The sequence below is a fragment of the Amblyraja radiata genome, chromosome 13 (genome assembly GCF_010909765.2).
Source record: "Amblyraja radiata isolate CabotCenter1 chromosome 13, sAmbRad1.1.pri, whole genome shotgun sequence".
In the NCBI taxonomy this organism is placed as follows: Eukaryota; Metazoa; Chordata; class Chondrichthyes; order Rajiformes; family Rajidae; genus Amblyraja; species Amblyraja radiata.
Genome location: NC_045968.1, coordinates 33,733,354 through 33,749,432, shown reverse-complemented (window position 1 = coordinate 33,749,432; position 16,079 = coordinate 33,733,354). Strand labels below are relative to the sequence as shown.

The window sequence follows — 16,079 nt, the reverse complement described above, 5'->3', positions numbered from 1 at the left end:
GATTAGTATAAAGACACAGGATGAAGTGGAGTAACAACTTTCTTCATGTGAAGTAGTACTGTTTCATTACGAGTGGCAGAAGCTCCCGGCGAGTGCGCGTGGCGGCAGAAGCTTGGGGAGGGGAGAGGTTGCTTGACAGTGAGGCTGCATCCCAGTCACTGATATACCCACTGTCAGCATCGCGTGGTTGACCTGCCCCGTCTCCTGTGCATGCAATCAATGCTTCACCTCTCAATTGCAGAAAACCTAAATCCATCACAGCAGCTGGTGTTTTCTTAGGATTCTCTGTCTGTGAGTGCGAGGGGGTAGAGGTGTAGAGTGTTTCAGTCATGGTCCAGAACCAGGGGCCACAGTTTAAGAATAAGGGGTAAGCCATTTAGAACTGAGACGAGGAAACACTTTTTCACACAGAGAGTTGTGAGTGTGGAATTCTCTGCCTCGGAGGGCAGTGGAGGCCGGTTCTCTGGATAGAGATAGAGCTAGATAGGGCTCTTAAAGATAGCGGAGTCAGGGGATATGGGGAGAAGGCAGGAACGGGGTACTGAATGGGGATGATCAGCCATGATCACATTGAATGGCGATGCTGGCTCGAAGGGCCGAATGGCCTACTCCTGCAGCTATTGTTTATTCTCTATTGTAACTGTGGTTACTCTACCCCGGCTTGGAATGATCCAGGGAGCGTGAATGTGACAAAACAACATATTCAGGATCTAAAGATAGATGCAAAGTGCTGGAGTAACTCAGCATAGGGCAGGCAGCATCTCTGGAGATCATTGGGTGTCTATCTTTGGTATTAAGCAGTATTTGCAGTTCATTTTTATTACATTTAGGATCTAGTGTGGTTCACACATGAAAGGGTAGCAGGAGGTGTGAAAATACTAAGAAAACTGAGCTCAAACCTTGAATTAATTCTGATGTAGGGTTCTGACCAGAAATGTTTTGCCTCCATAGATACTGGAACCAGTGGAGTTCCTCCAATGGTTTGTTTTTGCTCCAGATTATAGCATTCACACAAAAGCTTGGTGAGTATATGGAATGTGCTGCTGGACGAGGTAGTTGAGGCATATACTACCATAATGTTTAAGAGAAATTTGAACAGTTATATGGATAGGATAGGCTTAGAGGGATAGGGGCAGGTGGGACTAGTGTAGATGGGGCATGTTGGTTGGCATAGGCACGTTGGGCTGAAGGACATGATTCCACACTGTATGACTCTAATTGCGGCCTGCTGTGCCTCGATTTAATCATGTAGCTGGTTTGTATTAACATACCAACTCATTCAGAGATCTGGAGAGTGTAAACCTCCACAGCCAATTCTATGACCACATGGATGCCACATGTTTGACACTGTTGGCAATGCCAACTTGTAACTGAGCTACACAAGTATGGGTCAGATGTGTTGGCAATAATAGTATTCAAATTGGTCGGACTGCCATTGAGTAAACATATTGAATGTTTCTGTTTTGAACGTAAAAAAATGTAATCTCTGGCCAAGGCTAACCAGTTTTAAAAGCACAACTTCACCGGGCATAGAAAATGAGAACAAGGCCAGCACTGAGGGTGGTAAATCTATCACAGTAATCAAGACCCATAATATAGTTAACTTCTAAATTCAGGAGCAATGAGAGATAGACAGTAAATCTGGCATTACCTGCATGGTCCACATCGTGGATTAGTAAGTAAAAACATGAAGTTCAATTTTGCCCTCAGCCTCTTCCAGACACAAACTCTGCTGCAGAATCACAAAGCATTGGCAGGAACTGGTCACAGAGTTATGGCTTCCGGACTGAGTCCAACACCTGACAACTTGCCAGTTCCGCAGAGTAGTGACACGCTGGTCAAGTGCACGAGTTACCCAAGCTACCTGTGTATGTTGTGGACAACTAGTTAACATCAGTTTTGTCCAATGACACACACAGGCAAGAAGTGGTGCTTCAATTGTAACACCATAGCACCCTGCATTTATTGTGCTGACTCAATAACATTCACCAATAAATGCATGGCCACACTTGGGTCTGTCGGCAAGGATGAGATTAGTTGTTGTGCCGATAAAAGTTTCTTGCTCTACTGGCTGTGCCTGTAATTCTATACCTCAGTTTGACCTCATTATGGTTTGCTTGTTCCATAATCTTTTACTAAACAAGGGTCTAACACTGCTCTCTGAGCGGTGTCACTTGTTTACTTGTGCAGATGTACTTCAGACAGATTTTCATTCAACGCTGAGGAATCCAGTCACTGGCTCGTGACTGAGTCAAAGGCTGTCAAAGGACTTGGGCTACATAAATGATTTAAAGTCACCAAATTTAACATTACATAATTCAAATTAAATTAATTTCACAGACTGAGATGTGTTTAAAATAGAGCTGAATGTTTTGCTTTTTAATTAATGTTTGGTAAAATCAGTTAATTTTCTTTGCTGAAAACCTTCAGTCCAGAGGAGCAACAAATTGCCGTGACTGGAAGGATAACGGGTTAAATCCGTTGAGAACTTTTCTAAACAATGCCAATGCAAAAAGAGTACTTTATATTTGCAGACTTTCCATGTTGACCGTTTATAGTATTCGTCCCACTCATGGTATTAGCTAAACGGGCAGTAACATTGCTCAGGGCATTAATTGAGGGAAGTGGCTATATTCTCATATTACTAATGCGTCACAGGTCACTCTCGGGGTTTTCTCCTGTTGGATATCATTATTGTCTGGCACGTGAATTGACTGTAGATGGGTGCTCTGTAATCTGACGATGACCACAGACAGGATAAGTCTGCAGGATTTATGGACTATGGACTGTTTCCGCCTTTCCCGTAATTGTATCTTCCGCCATCTTTAATTTCTTACACTCAGTCATGCAGTTCATGAGTTTTCCATCCCATTTCCTCCCGTGCTTTTACCCTTCTGGCTTGCTCTCAGGCCACTGCCCCAGATAAATGCAACTGAGGGATGTTGCTACTTTCACATAAATCCATTCTCACTCTTTTAAACACTAGTAGATACATGCCTCCAGTGTCCAACCTTTCCTCATCTGCCCATTCCAGGCTTCAGAATTACCTCCAACTTATTAATATTTTTCCTCAGTAACCCGACTGATACGTGGTCTGCTCATGCCCCAGGTAACTGTAGCCCCAGGCAAACATATTTTGTCTGCAATTCCCCAGCGATAAATGAAAACCTATCCTTATTATTTGCTGCACCTGTGCACCAGCCATTTGATCGCCATGGACAAGAGCACCGAGATTTGGCCACCTCAGACCTCTGCAATCTTTATCACATTTCCAGATAATCATAGAACACAAACAGCAGCCTTGTTGTGTCATAGAATCTCACCAACTCCCAGAAAATCCGATTCCCTGACTAAGTTTCTATGACTATCTCCCTACATTGCCTACCACTCCATGTGTGCTCTAGGCCTTTGTGGGGCAGTAGCACTACTTGTCCCTTGTTAGTCCCATTATCAGGATTCAAACGGCAGGACTTTGTTATTTTTTTCTGTTTATTTACTGCACCTCTGTGTTATTCAGTTTCCAACCCCCTGCTCATTCATTTGCCCCCTCAGTTTCTGACCCCCTGCTTTCCTCAGACCCTGGTCACAAGCACCTCATGCCCTTTGACACTGGGTTACAGAAAATGCTTTTGTCTGCAAGTTCTGCCTGTGCGCATGTGTGTGTGCCAACTCCTGTCAGCTAACACCTGCCTTCTTGTGCAATGCGCCGCCAGTCAAGGTGTGTTCCTCCAAAAAAATGCTGAACAATTGTGCTGATGTTGGATCAGATGCCCTCAGAGCATTTAGCTCTTTTCTACTGAGCTCACAGCTGCTGCCAGCTGTCAGTCTCTCGATAAATTACTTCAAAGCTGCAACGTTCTTGATACTCCCAGGTGCTGACATCAGACAGGTGGGTCTTGGACACGGCTAACTTGTCAGTATCCACGCGACAGGATATGTCCATTAAACCAACCACAAAAGAATTAATGCACATGCCAAACCCTCAGGGCAAGAATTGCTAAACACTGGTAATACTGCACTCCCAAACAGCTGCACACAGCAAACACTCCCATTTACATAGTCTCCAACAAGGAAAAGTTAGTGAGACTGCTAATCAGATTGGAAAGTCGTACTTTAAACTAATTTAGTGGGTGTGTGTGTGTGTGTGTGTGTGTGTGTGTGTGTGTGTGTGTGTGTGTGTCTGTGTGCGCGTGTGCGTCTGTGTGCGTGTCTGTGTGCGTGTGTGTGTGTGTGTGTGTGTGTGTGTGTGTGTGTGTGTGTGTGTGTGTGTGTGTGTGTGTCTGTGTGTGTGTGTGTCTGTGTGTCTGTGCGTGTGTGTGTATGTGTGTTCTGAAGGACAATTTGACCCTAGATTCAAACTCCTGAAAGATTTCTAAAGTTAAAACAAAAATCCCTTTTAGCAATAGCCATACTTCACTCACTCACAAACATACATCACTGAGAACCTTTTTGATCAAATATGATTACCCACTCATTCGCAAATCCTTGAGGAAGGCAATATTGGGTTAAGCAACAGAAAAGGGCAACCTTGTTTTGCCACTCAGAATCAGATGGGAAAAAACAACTATGGAATAAGGAAATGGCAGAGAAATTAAACAAACACTTTGCCTGTCATAACAGACCTGGCACTGAAGATTTCCTGGAAATACTGAAGTATAACAGGTCTGGAATGAATTAGGTCAAAGACATTTGCATTGCCTAACAAATATGATGGAGGAGAAACTAATGAGCCTGAAGGCTGACTGATCTCCAGGACTGAACAACCTGCATCTGTGGGGTCTGAAGGCAATCATGAAAACAGTGGAGGCATGGTTGCCACCCGTCAGACTGTCACAGATCCTAGAATGGCTCCCACCGACTGGAAGGTAGCAGGTGATGTGCAAATATAGAGGAAAAAGAGCAGTAAGCTCAACATCAGTAATAAGGAAAATGGTGATAGGAAAATAATAAACAAGATTGGATTTATGAAAGTGAAATATGTTGATATCTTGGAGTTGAAAGTAGATAAAAGCAATTGTGTTGGGTGGTGTATTTGAACTTTCCAAAAACGACTGGAGCTGCTGAAGGGGTTGATGCTGATGGCCCCAGCTATTCACAATCATATAATAAAGTGCAAGACATCCACATCCACTGTGATGCAAAACTGTTTGCGAGGAGACTGCAGAGAAGCTTCAGAGGATGCAGACAGGCCATGTAGTGAGCAAGGTCAGGGCAAGACAGAGTCATAACTATTTGGATAATATAGGAATCAAGAAACATGAATAGGAAGTAGAAACAAGGAACTGCAGATGCCGGTTTACAAAGGACACAAGTGCTTCTTTGGGCGGCACCTCTGGAGAACATGGATAGGTGATGTTTCGGGTCGGCACTCTTCTTCAGTCCGAAGAAGGATCCCGACCTGAAACATCACCTATCCATGTTCTCCAGAGATATTGCCTGACCCGCTGAGTTACTCCAGCGCTTTATGTCCTTCTAATTAATACAGGAAGGTGGTGCTGAGGCAAAAGACCATCTACAGTCACAGTGATGGCAGAGCAGGCACAATGAATTCTCCTGCTTCCATTCCTGCTCCTCCTTACGTTCTCTGGTGAAAGTGGGCTACAGGGCTCACAATGGGATCCCTTCCAAGTTATGGCAGGACATCTGCACCGAAACACAGACCAGAAAGAGTCTATTTGTTGAGACTTTGTCTTGTTCACAGACCCCATTAAGAAAACAAACAAACAACACAGGTACATTCCATTGACTGCTTTCAGCAGAGCAGAACAGCAGGGGCTTTCAGCCAGTGCGTAACACAAGTTCACACCCACAGGTGTGTGACTTGTTTTCACAGTATTGATCAGAAGGGGGGAGCTGCTATGAAATCTATCTCTGGAAAGCAAGAGGAATGTTGTGCAGAGAGAGGAAAGGGAACTAAGACATGTAAGGGGATTAAGTTTTGTGCATTTCACTAAGTCCCTCAAACAATGTTTGGTTTTGTAATTCAGGCTGTATCCTGATAGCGTTTTATTCATTGTACTGATAATGGGGACAGTATCAGCAACTCAGTAAATCTATGGAAAAGTTGAGAGCACACATGGTGCCATGCCAGGCAGCCAGGGAGTGCCGTGGGCTGTGGGATCCCCCCCATGCCCTGGTCTTGTCCATCCCACTACTGGGCTGTCCACTGACCGTTCATTGCAAGTGGCTCAGCAGAGAAGCCAGCTCCAGGACATCAGCAGCTGGGGAGAAGTAACAGAAGTCAGGGAAGTGGCTGGAAGAAGCCATGGTTTTGTTAGAAGGACTGGCAAACTTGCTCAGAGATAAACTTGCCAGGTCTTGTTTATTTCAATATTTTTCAGGATTTGAGCATTGTTGGCATGGTGGCCAACGTTTATTGCCGATCCAGAATTGTCCTCAGGAAGGAGGCTTTGAGCCAATTTGCAACCCGCTGCAGTCCTTCTGGAGAAGGTGCTCCACAGGTTCTGCAGGCAAAACAAGTGCCAGGATTTAGACCCAGAGTCGATAAAAAACAGCCATCTATTTCCAGTGCGGTACACACAGGGTTAACAGTTGGCTGCTGAGTACACACCCCCTGCTTCAGGCAAAGCCTCACCCTGAGGTCTGGCCACGTTCCAGCCACGCTTCCAACATAATGAGGAATGCAGAAGCCACCCAAACTTCAACTGCAGCCAAATACAGCCGTTTATTCACGGTGAAATAGTCACAGACAAGAGAGTGGGGAGGTAGGGAGAAGGTATGTGGAGTAAATGGGGCAGAATGGTAGAGAACACGGTTGGCACGAGGGGTGGGCTGGGGGATGGAGGTGGGCTCTAGTATAGGTTACAGAGGTATGCTGGAGCGGATGGTGGAGAGACAGAGGAAGGGGGGGGGGGGGCAGAGAAAAGCAAGAGGGCTTTTCACATAAGCCTCTAAGGAGGTTTCTATTATTTCTCAACTTCCTACATTTCCCAACTGTCTTTTCGCATCATTTAAACAGTTTCACACACAGGCTGGCAAAACTGGCATTTATTGCCCCTCCCTGGGTGTCGTGGGAAGCATAAACCCTGGGGTAACCGAGGGATGTTTAAGAGGGGAACTGTCACACTATGCTTGGTGTGGAATCAGTTACACATGGTCCTGATCTGCAAAGCTACTTGGTTTATTTCCCTTGTGGCCATCAGTGAACCTAATGGAGTATTACTTAAGTTCAATTGTGGCCATTAGTCACAGAATCACCGAACATTTACATTTCAGAAGGCCATTCAGCCCATAGTACCCGAGCACCACGAGTCAACTGCTGAATCACATCCTCCAGCACCCCTTGGTCTGCAGGTCGTTGTCCTTTAACCACACTTCCAAGTAGTCTTTAAACGCTACTGAGATGTTTAAACAAGTTCAAATTCTTGAAGTTAAATTATGGGATTTTAGTCTCCCAATCCCTGGGAAGACAATCCAGCCCCAAACTTCACCCCTTCTGCTGGAAATCCAGACTTCATGATGAAATTTACTTTTCATTCTTTGATGTTAAAGCTCTGGAGATTCCCATGGCAGATAATGCTCATTGCTTAAACTCGTGAGGACACTCATGGTTCTTGGAAGCTCCCCCAGCACCCCTTCAAATGATCACAAATCCAGTCCCGGAAAGACATAAACGGGAGGGCTGGAATGTTGAGGACAGGTAGCACTGATACCAGGTGAAGTGTTGGATCTAACCAAGGCAAACAAAAGAATGAAACACACATTGCACACTCATGAACACAGCTCATACACATCACCAAGGCTGGGACACATCTAAAGAATCTAAAGTTTGCCTTTACCATGGCCCATGGCTAGAACATAGAACAGTACAGCACATAAACAGGTCCTTCAGCCCTTGATATCTACACTGTTCATTTAACTGCACATCTGCCTGCACATTGTCTATTTCCTTCCATTTTTATCTGCTCATGTGTCTGTCTAATGCCTCTTAATCCTTCCTATAGTATCTACTCCACCACTTCCTCTGGCAGCACGTTCCAGGCACCTAGCAATGTCTCATAAATCTCTTTTAAACATTCCCATTCTCATCTTAAATCCATGTGCTTTAATATTTAATATTTCCACCTTGGGGAAAAAGACTATCTACCCATCTGTACCTCTCATAATTCAATATACTTTGTGGAAGATTTGTTAGAAGGTGTTTCAACTTACAACATACTTGTTGGGTTCTCCAGTCAATTTAGAAATAAGCTGATATTGGTTGAAACTTGAAGTTTACAATAAATTTTATTCCATGAGTAGACACTAACCAAGTTTTTAAAAAGAGTATAACATCAAAAAAAACTTGTTTTCTTTAATCTGCTCCACACTGTTAGCAAGAGTTGGTGTGCAAACATATTCTGTAATATAAAAGCTTTGTACAGGCTTGATATGACCACTCTTGACACAGAATGGGCCTCAAAGTTTGCACACAAAGGATCAGTGAGCTAACAACTCTTCACTTGAATGTCTGAAAGTGCTGGTTTCAGGTTAATCTCTGATTAAACGCTCTTTGTGAAGCCTGCCAATGCAATTCTTTGCATGCAAGAGCAGACACAAGTTAGCTTGGTAGCTGAGCACATAATGACATTTATTGCAAAGGTGAACATGTTAATGACCAACTTTTGACAATTTTGAATCAATAACAGTAAAGCAATAAGCGAGTTCGTATTGTGACTCAGGTCATAGGTCACAAGCGAAAATCACTCTCGGCAGCCTTGCCACGGCATGGACACAGACCTGCGCCTCATTCGCAGCCAGGATCGATCCCGGGTCTCCGGCGTCACAATCGCTGCCAAACCGCCACTGGACCATCTCCCCCCCCCTCCCAAATGCCCCCCCCCCCCGTCCAGGGGCAACCAGAGACGTCGGGAGTCAGACGGGAGTGGCGCCCCCAGACCCACAGCCAGCGTGGAGAAGCAGCGCTAAGTCGAGCTCAACTCTGCCTGTCTCGCCGGGTTAACCTACAGCCCTTCCTGGACTTACGGAAATTACGGCACCAGACTTACAGCTAGCGCGGAGAAGCAACGCTAACTGCACAGGTGGTGTCCCGTCAGTCCAGACAGGGCTGGTAGGTTAACCCGGTGAGACCGGCAGAGTTGAGCTGGATTTAGCGCTGCTTCTCCGCGATGGCTGTGGGCGCCGCTCTCGTGCTCTGGGGGCACTCAGGAGGGGACGGGGATGGTCCAGTGGCGGTTCGGCAGCAATTGCGGCGCCGGAGACACGGATGAGGTCCAGGTCTGTGTCCATGCCGTAGCACAGCTGCCGAGCTTTTATCGCTTGTGACCTTGGCAAATCCCATGATTCCTAGCGTTTTTCAGAAAACCAAACTCGCTTATTTAGTTCACGAAAGCAGAGGTTCGTTATCGTGGAAAGCTATTCAAAAAGATACTTTTTGAAGGTTTACAGAAGTAAATAGAATAAAGTGTGACTATGGATGGGGCAGAATACAAATGTTGTGGTAGATATCTGGGGCAGCATAACTGCAACAGAGCAGAGCATAACAATCAGCTGGCAAGCCATTCATCCCTCACTCCTTCTGTTCCAGTCAGTAACATCATGGTGATCTCTCACCTGACTGCCACATTTCAGCACCAACACGTGCTCAAATCTCTTCATATCCAAAGATGAATTGGTCTTTGACTTGTTTATGTGGTGTTTATGCCATCCCAGATAGCAATCCCATTTATAGAAACATAGAAAATAGGTACAGGAGGAGGCCATTCGGCCCTTCGAGCCAGCACTGCCATTCATTGTGATCATGGCTAATCGTCCCCAATCAATAACCCGTACCTGCCTTCTCCCCATATCCCTTGATTCCACTAGCCCCTAGAGCTCTATCTAACTCTCTCTTAAATCCATCCAGTGATTTGGCCTCCACTGCCCTCTGTGGCAGGGAATTCCACAAATTCACAACTCTCTGGGTGAAAAGGTTTTTTCTCACCTCAGTCTTAAATGGTCTCCCCTTTATTCTAAGACCATGGCCCCTGGTTCTGGACTCGCCCAACATTGGGAACATTTTTCCTGCATCTAGCTTGTCCAGTCCTTGTTCCCAGTACATGTTCTCTGTAATTTATTCTCCTTACATTCCCGTCAATTACCTCCAAATTCTTCCACTCACCAGCAGAGTTGAAGCAATTTGCAGATGCCAATTAAGCTACCAACCCGCAGGTCTTTGGGATATGGTAGAAATTGGAGAACCCTGGGAAAATCAACACGGTCAATGGGAGAACAGGCAAACTCCACACAGATGGTGGTGGTAGCCAAGGGAAACGTCATCTCCCTGGATCCAATGCCCACCCCAATCTCACTGCTCCCCAGAACGGGACCCCGAATGCTGCTGGGTGCCACAGCTCCCCCCCTGCCTCTGACCATGCCATGTCACACCACCTCCCCACCCACTTCATCTCCAACTCCAACTCCCACACCAGCCCTGGCAGTCTGCTCTTACGCCACTGAACTCATCTTCTCATATCAAGACTCTATTTTGTCTCCCCATTTATCCAGTCCCTTCATACCAGCATCTAGAGCATCTCGCATGTTCTTCAACAACTTCCAATTCCTCGGCCCACTGCACTCATCTTCACCACAGATGCCCACTCCCAATGCATTTCCATTCCCCATCAGGAAGACCTTGAGGCTCGTTTTGTTTCTTTCTAGATCATGGATCATCGCATTTGTCCGCGATGAATCTTCCACTCCAGGACCTTGGAACTGTCCTCCTCCTTCAGGAAATGAACTTCCCCCCCGCACTGTGACTGATGGTCCAGCTTCCCGCAACTCAATTTCCGGCACATCTGTTCTCAACCTGCCTCCCCGCAAACAGAACAGGGATAGAGTGCCCCAGGTCTTCAGCTTTCACCCCACCAGCCTTTGCATCCAGCACATGATTCTTCAACATTTACGCCAGCTACAACACAATCCCCACTGCCAGTCACATCTTGCCATCCCTGTCTTTCTGCTTTCCGCAGGAGCCACTCCTTCCACGATTCCCTACTTTGCTCATCCCCACCTTTCTTATTTGTTTCACTGTCCTATCTCATTAGAATGCATCATCTGGTTACTTCTATCAATCGCATCTCATCTTCTGTTGTTAGTTCCACCTCTTTCCCCAACTATCAGCACGTGCCTTTATTTATACCATTCAACACCTCTTATATATTTCAATAAGATCACCCCTCATTTTTCTAAAAAGAGCTAATGGCCCAGCCAGCTTCATCTTTGCTCAGAAGAGCAAACCTGCCATCCCAAGAAGTGATCTGGTATAGCTTCACTGCACTCACCCCATTGTAGATAAACCCTAATGTGAGAGTACACTGCGCTTTTGTAAACCAACATCTACAGCTCACAGTGTCTGCTCTTTCAGTGATGCCGTTTTATGGAATATTACTGGCTAAGGACAAGCATGGCTCCTCACTTCTTTCCGATGGTGGCCTCGGAACTGAATGGGTAAATACCAACTCGCAGCTTATCTATGGCAAGTGGCAAGTAACATTGTGTTTAGAAAATCTAAATCTAAACACCTACTCTAACACCTACACCTACTAATCTAAACTACTTGGCTATTAAGACATTACCATCACTGATTCTCCCATCGCAAACCAGAAATGAATCTGATTTTTGTTTAGTGGGTAAACTGGCATAAGGAGCTGACAGTTGAATCTTGTATTCAGCATTGTTGCCAATAATGTGTCCTCCTGACCTATTCGACACTTAAAGCAGAGTTTTCTGTAAATTCACCAATGATCAGGAACTCAACTGGACCTTCAAAAGCAGTTCAGATGCTGGATTGTCTGCAGCAAGCACTGGAATATATTGCACTGGCCTGGATGAGTATAATTCCAACGACACCAGAAATTTGACACTATCAAGGACCACATAGAACAACAGTACAGCACAGGAACAGGCCTTCTGGCCCACAGTGCCTGTGCTGAACATTATGTTGTGACCAACTCTTATCTCATAAAGGAACTGAGTTTAAATAAATATTGAGTCAACCTAAATATTAATTTCCTCCACCACCACCATAAACTAGCTGTGTTCTGTGCCATCTATACTATTCATTTAGTAGACACAAAATGCTGGAGTAAATCAGCGGGACAGGCAGCATCTCTGGAGAGACGTTTTGAGCCGAGACCTTTCTTCAGACTGATGTCAGGCGAATGGGCATACAGAGATAAAATGTAGTCGGAGACAGTAAGACTAGTAGGTGAACTGGGAAGGGGGAGGGGATCGAGAGAGAGGGAAAGCAAGGACTACTTCAAGGTAGAGAAGTCAATGTTCATACTGCTGGGGTGTAAGCTAACCAAGCAAAATATGATGTGCTGTTCCTCCAATTTGCGCTCGGTCTCATTCTGCCAATGGAAGAGGCCCAGGACAGAAAGGTCAGATTGGGAATGGGAGGGGGAGTTAAAGTGCTGAGCAACCGGGAGATCTGGTAGGTTTAGGTGGACTGAGCGGAGGTGTTCAGCGAAACTATCACCGTGCCTGGTCTAGCCGATATACATGAGTTGACACCTGGAACAGTGGATACAATAGATGAGGTTAGAGGAGGTGCAAATGAACCTCTGCCTTCACTGAAAAGACTGTCGGGGTCCTTGCACGGAGTTGAGGTAATGGGACAGGTGTTGCATCTCCTGCGGTTGCAGGGGAACGTACCTGGGGAGGGGGTGGTTTGGGTGGGAAGGGACGAGTTGACCAGGGAGTTGCGTTGGGAACGGTCTCTGCAGAAAGCTGAAAGGGGTGGAGATGGGAAGATGTGGCCAGTAGTGGGATCCCGTTGGAGGTGGCGAAAATGTCAGACGATTATTTGCTGTATGCGACAGTTGATGGGGTGGAAGGTGAGGACAAGGGGGACTCTGTCCTTGTTATGAAAGGGGGGCAAGAGCGGAGCTGCGGGAATATCGATTGTATTCCTGTATAATTCATTTGTTTGTTTCTTATCTAGACTTATCTATAACAGCCCTCAAACCTCCAACCATAGGACATAGGCAGAATGCCCATGAAAATAGAAATCTAACATAATCCTAGTCACCGGGGAACTCCCTCACCCATCAGTCCTGGGGGGTAGCTTCTTTAGAAGAACTGAAATGGTTCAAGGAAGCAATTTATACAATGTTGTCGGGGAATGGCCATGAAATGAATTAAAAGAATGGCCATGAAATGCTGACTTTGCTGGCAAATTACAAAAACTGAATACAATAAAGACCCTTGATCTCTACCTGACATTACCATTCTCTCTGATCAAAACCTTTTGGATCCACATATCATTACAAATATGGCATTAGTCATAGTCATACAGCATGGAAACTGCCCCCTCAGCCCAACCTTCCATACCACATCTACATTCGGCCCATTTGTCTGTTTGAGCCGTATCCCTCTAAACATCTCTATCGATGTGCCTGTCCAAATGTCTTTTAAATGTTGGTATTACTGTGCTTTTAATGTTATTATTTTGGCTACATTAAAAAATAACTAACATTGCTTAGAAATTACCACAAAAATGCCTTTATGTCTGTAGGGAAATAGCTGTGTGAAACTGTTGCAATGCAAACTCAATCCAGGAGGTGGTGTTATGGAGAAAGCTTCTGAATTCACCCAACTCCAACTTGCTCAGTTCCCTGTGGCTGCAGACCGGTTTACCAGTTGCAAGTGCTGAGAAAGTGGGCGACTCAGCAACAACCCTGATTGCAGTCTCCAACTCAATGGCAGGAGCAACAAAGCAGTAACAGCACATCAGACAGTTGCTGCCACTTTCATTCTCTGAAGAGTTAGCTTTCCTAAGTGCCTGGAACTAACTGCCTTATTAGTGGTCAGGACATGCGTGTGGGTCTTGACTGAGAGAGCTATTATGGGATTAGTTTGGTACAAGTTCTAGTTAAGCATACTCTGTTTCTCATTCAATTTCCATGTCCCAAGGGTCCTTACCCGTAACATCATCTGTCCACGAGGCTGGTTCTCTGGACGCTTTCAAGAGTTAGATAGAGCTCTTAGGGATAGCGAAGTTAAGGGATATGGAGAGAAGGCAGGAACGGGGTACTAATTGTGGATGATCAGCCATGATCACATTGAATGGCGGTGCTGGCTCGAAGGGCTGAATGGCCTACTCCTTTGTCTATTGTCATTCCTTCCACAGATGCTGCCTGACCCGCTGAGTTCCTTTCTGTTTTCCTACCAGGTGTCACAGGATACGGTACAGCAAGCTTACTACATCTATACACAACCTTGGTGAGACCACATCTGGAGTACTCTGCAATTCCCATATGCTGAACTAAAGAAGAATACACAGGTTGGAACTCTAATCTGGCTCGCTTGGGAGCTGAGTGGTGCTGGACCACAGAAATTACCCCATCATCTTCCTCTGACCAGGGAATCGATTCTCTTTAAGTGCAAACACTCCGCAGGTCACGCAGGGTTCTGAGAACTGTCTGTCACCCAAACTTTCTGTAAGTCGGCAACAACGTTGGCTGAGATGGTAGAAATTGCCCTGCTAGGTTAACTAGTGCAGTTCTTAAATAGAATTTGTTATTTAGTACAGATCTATACTACAAATTCAAAACACATTGTACCATGGAATGGTAGGCTAGTGTTTCAACCTGAACTTGCCATCCAGGGAGTGCAAAGGTTCCCCAGAGTAGTCCCAGGTAGGAGGCTCTCGACCCGATACGTCACCTATTCCTTTTCTCCAGAGATGCTGCCTGATCTGCTGAGTGATTCTATCTAAGCTTTTTGATTCTATCCTAGATATAGCAGACGGCCACACAAGGAGAGATTGTCACCAGCAATCAAATCCAGATTAGAAGAATGAGAGGCAATCTCATCAAAAGACACAACATTGTGACACAATCCTTCCCCAGGCTGGGAGTGTAGAGCCAGGCATCGCGGTCTCTGAATGTGGAGAAGAACGTTTAGCACTGACGAGGAGAAATTATTCAGATGGTGGCGAATTTGTGGAATTCTGTCACACAAGGTCAATTAGCCATATTGCCTCACAGAAAAGGTTGAAGTTAACATTGATTTGCTGTTTGTGGTTAATAGACCCACTCAAAAAGCAACATAGAAAATGGTGCAGGCAGAGGCCATTCGGCCCTTCGAGCCAGCACCGCCATTCATTGTGATCATGGCTGATCGTCCCCTATCAATAACCCGTGCCTGCCTTCTCCCCATATCCCTTGACTCCACTAGCCCCTAGAGCTCTATCTAACTCTCTCTTAAATCCATCCAGTGACTTGGCCTCCACTGCAACATTGAAGTCCGTGGTATTAAACGATCAGCGGTTCCACCGAGAAGAAACTGGCTCTGACCAAAAGCAGTCGTTGCAAACCTCCCAGTGTGGCACTCCTTCAGTACTGTCCCTCCTGTGGTGCAGCGCTCCCACAGTACTTCCCTTCGCATAGTGCCCTGCCACGGTTGGGGGGGGGGGGGGGGGGGGGGGGGCTGTCAGCAGCTCCACGCAGAGCTTGACCGTCTGAGTCCCCAAACACCTTCAATCCGCACATCAGTAAAGTTTTAAATTCAGATGTACTGATCTACAGATCCTCCTGGGGAGGCTGCACGATTGAGGGTATGAAGGGGAGGAGAGTGATCACAGATTATAATAATTCTCTGCTTCATGTTAACATGCCTGTTTGTTGTGTAATCAGCACTGCCGTAAACTTGGGAAAGAATGATTTATGTTGCTGAGGGAAATAAATGTCATATTTATACTGGGAAAAAAAGTGCAATGCTCCCTCAGTCCCTACCATCCCTCAGTCCCAGGCAGCCACAGTGCCGGCATGGTGACAACTTATTCTGGGTATGTTTTGGGCAAATGCTGGAGATGAAGAGAAATTATAGAACCGAAGGCTGTGAACTGGGCAATTAGTACGTGAAGGACAAAGAGTTAGGTTCATGTGTCCAGTCAGTTAGGAAAACATGACATGAGAAAATAGCCTGGTAAAATATTAAATAATCCCTAAAGTGTAGGAAAGTAAGCACAGTCACATCTGATCCAATGGCAATACTTGTATTTCTGGTTCCTTGCTTGTTTTGAATATTAGTGATTAGACTTAAACCATCCACAGTCAATCAAGTCATACAAT

The 16,079-nt window shown here is 45.6% G+C and overlaps 1 protein-coding gene across 5 annotated transcripts in view; it reads right to left on the bottom strand.

Moving 5' to 3' along the window:
* tp63 (tumor protein p63) overlaps window positions 1-16,079 on the bottom strand; it is a 109,293-nt gene that overhangs the window by 22,859 nt on the left and 70,355 nt on the right. The gene's annotated exons all lie outside the window — the stretch shown is intronic.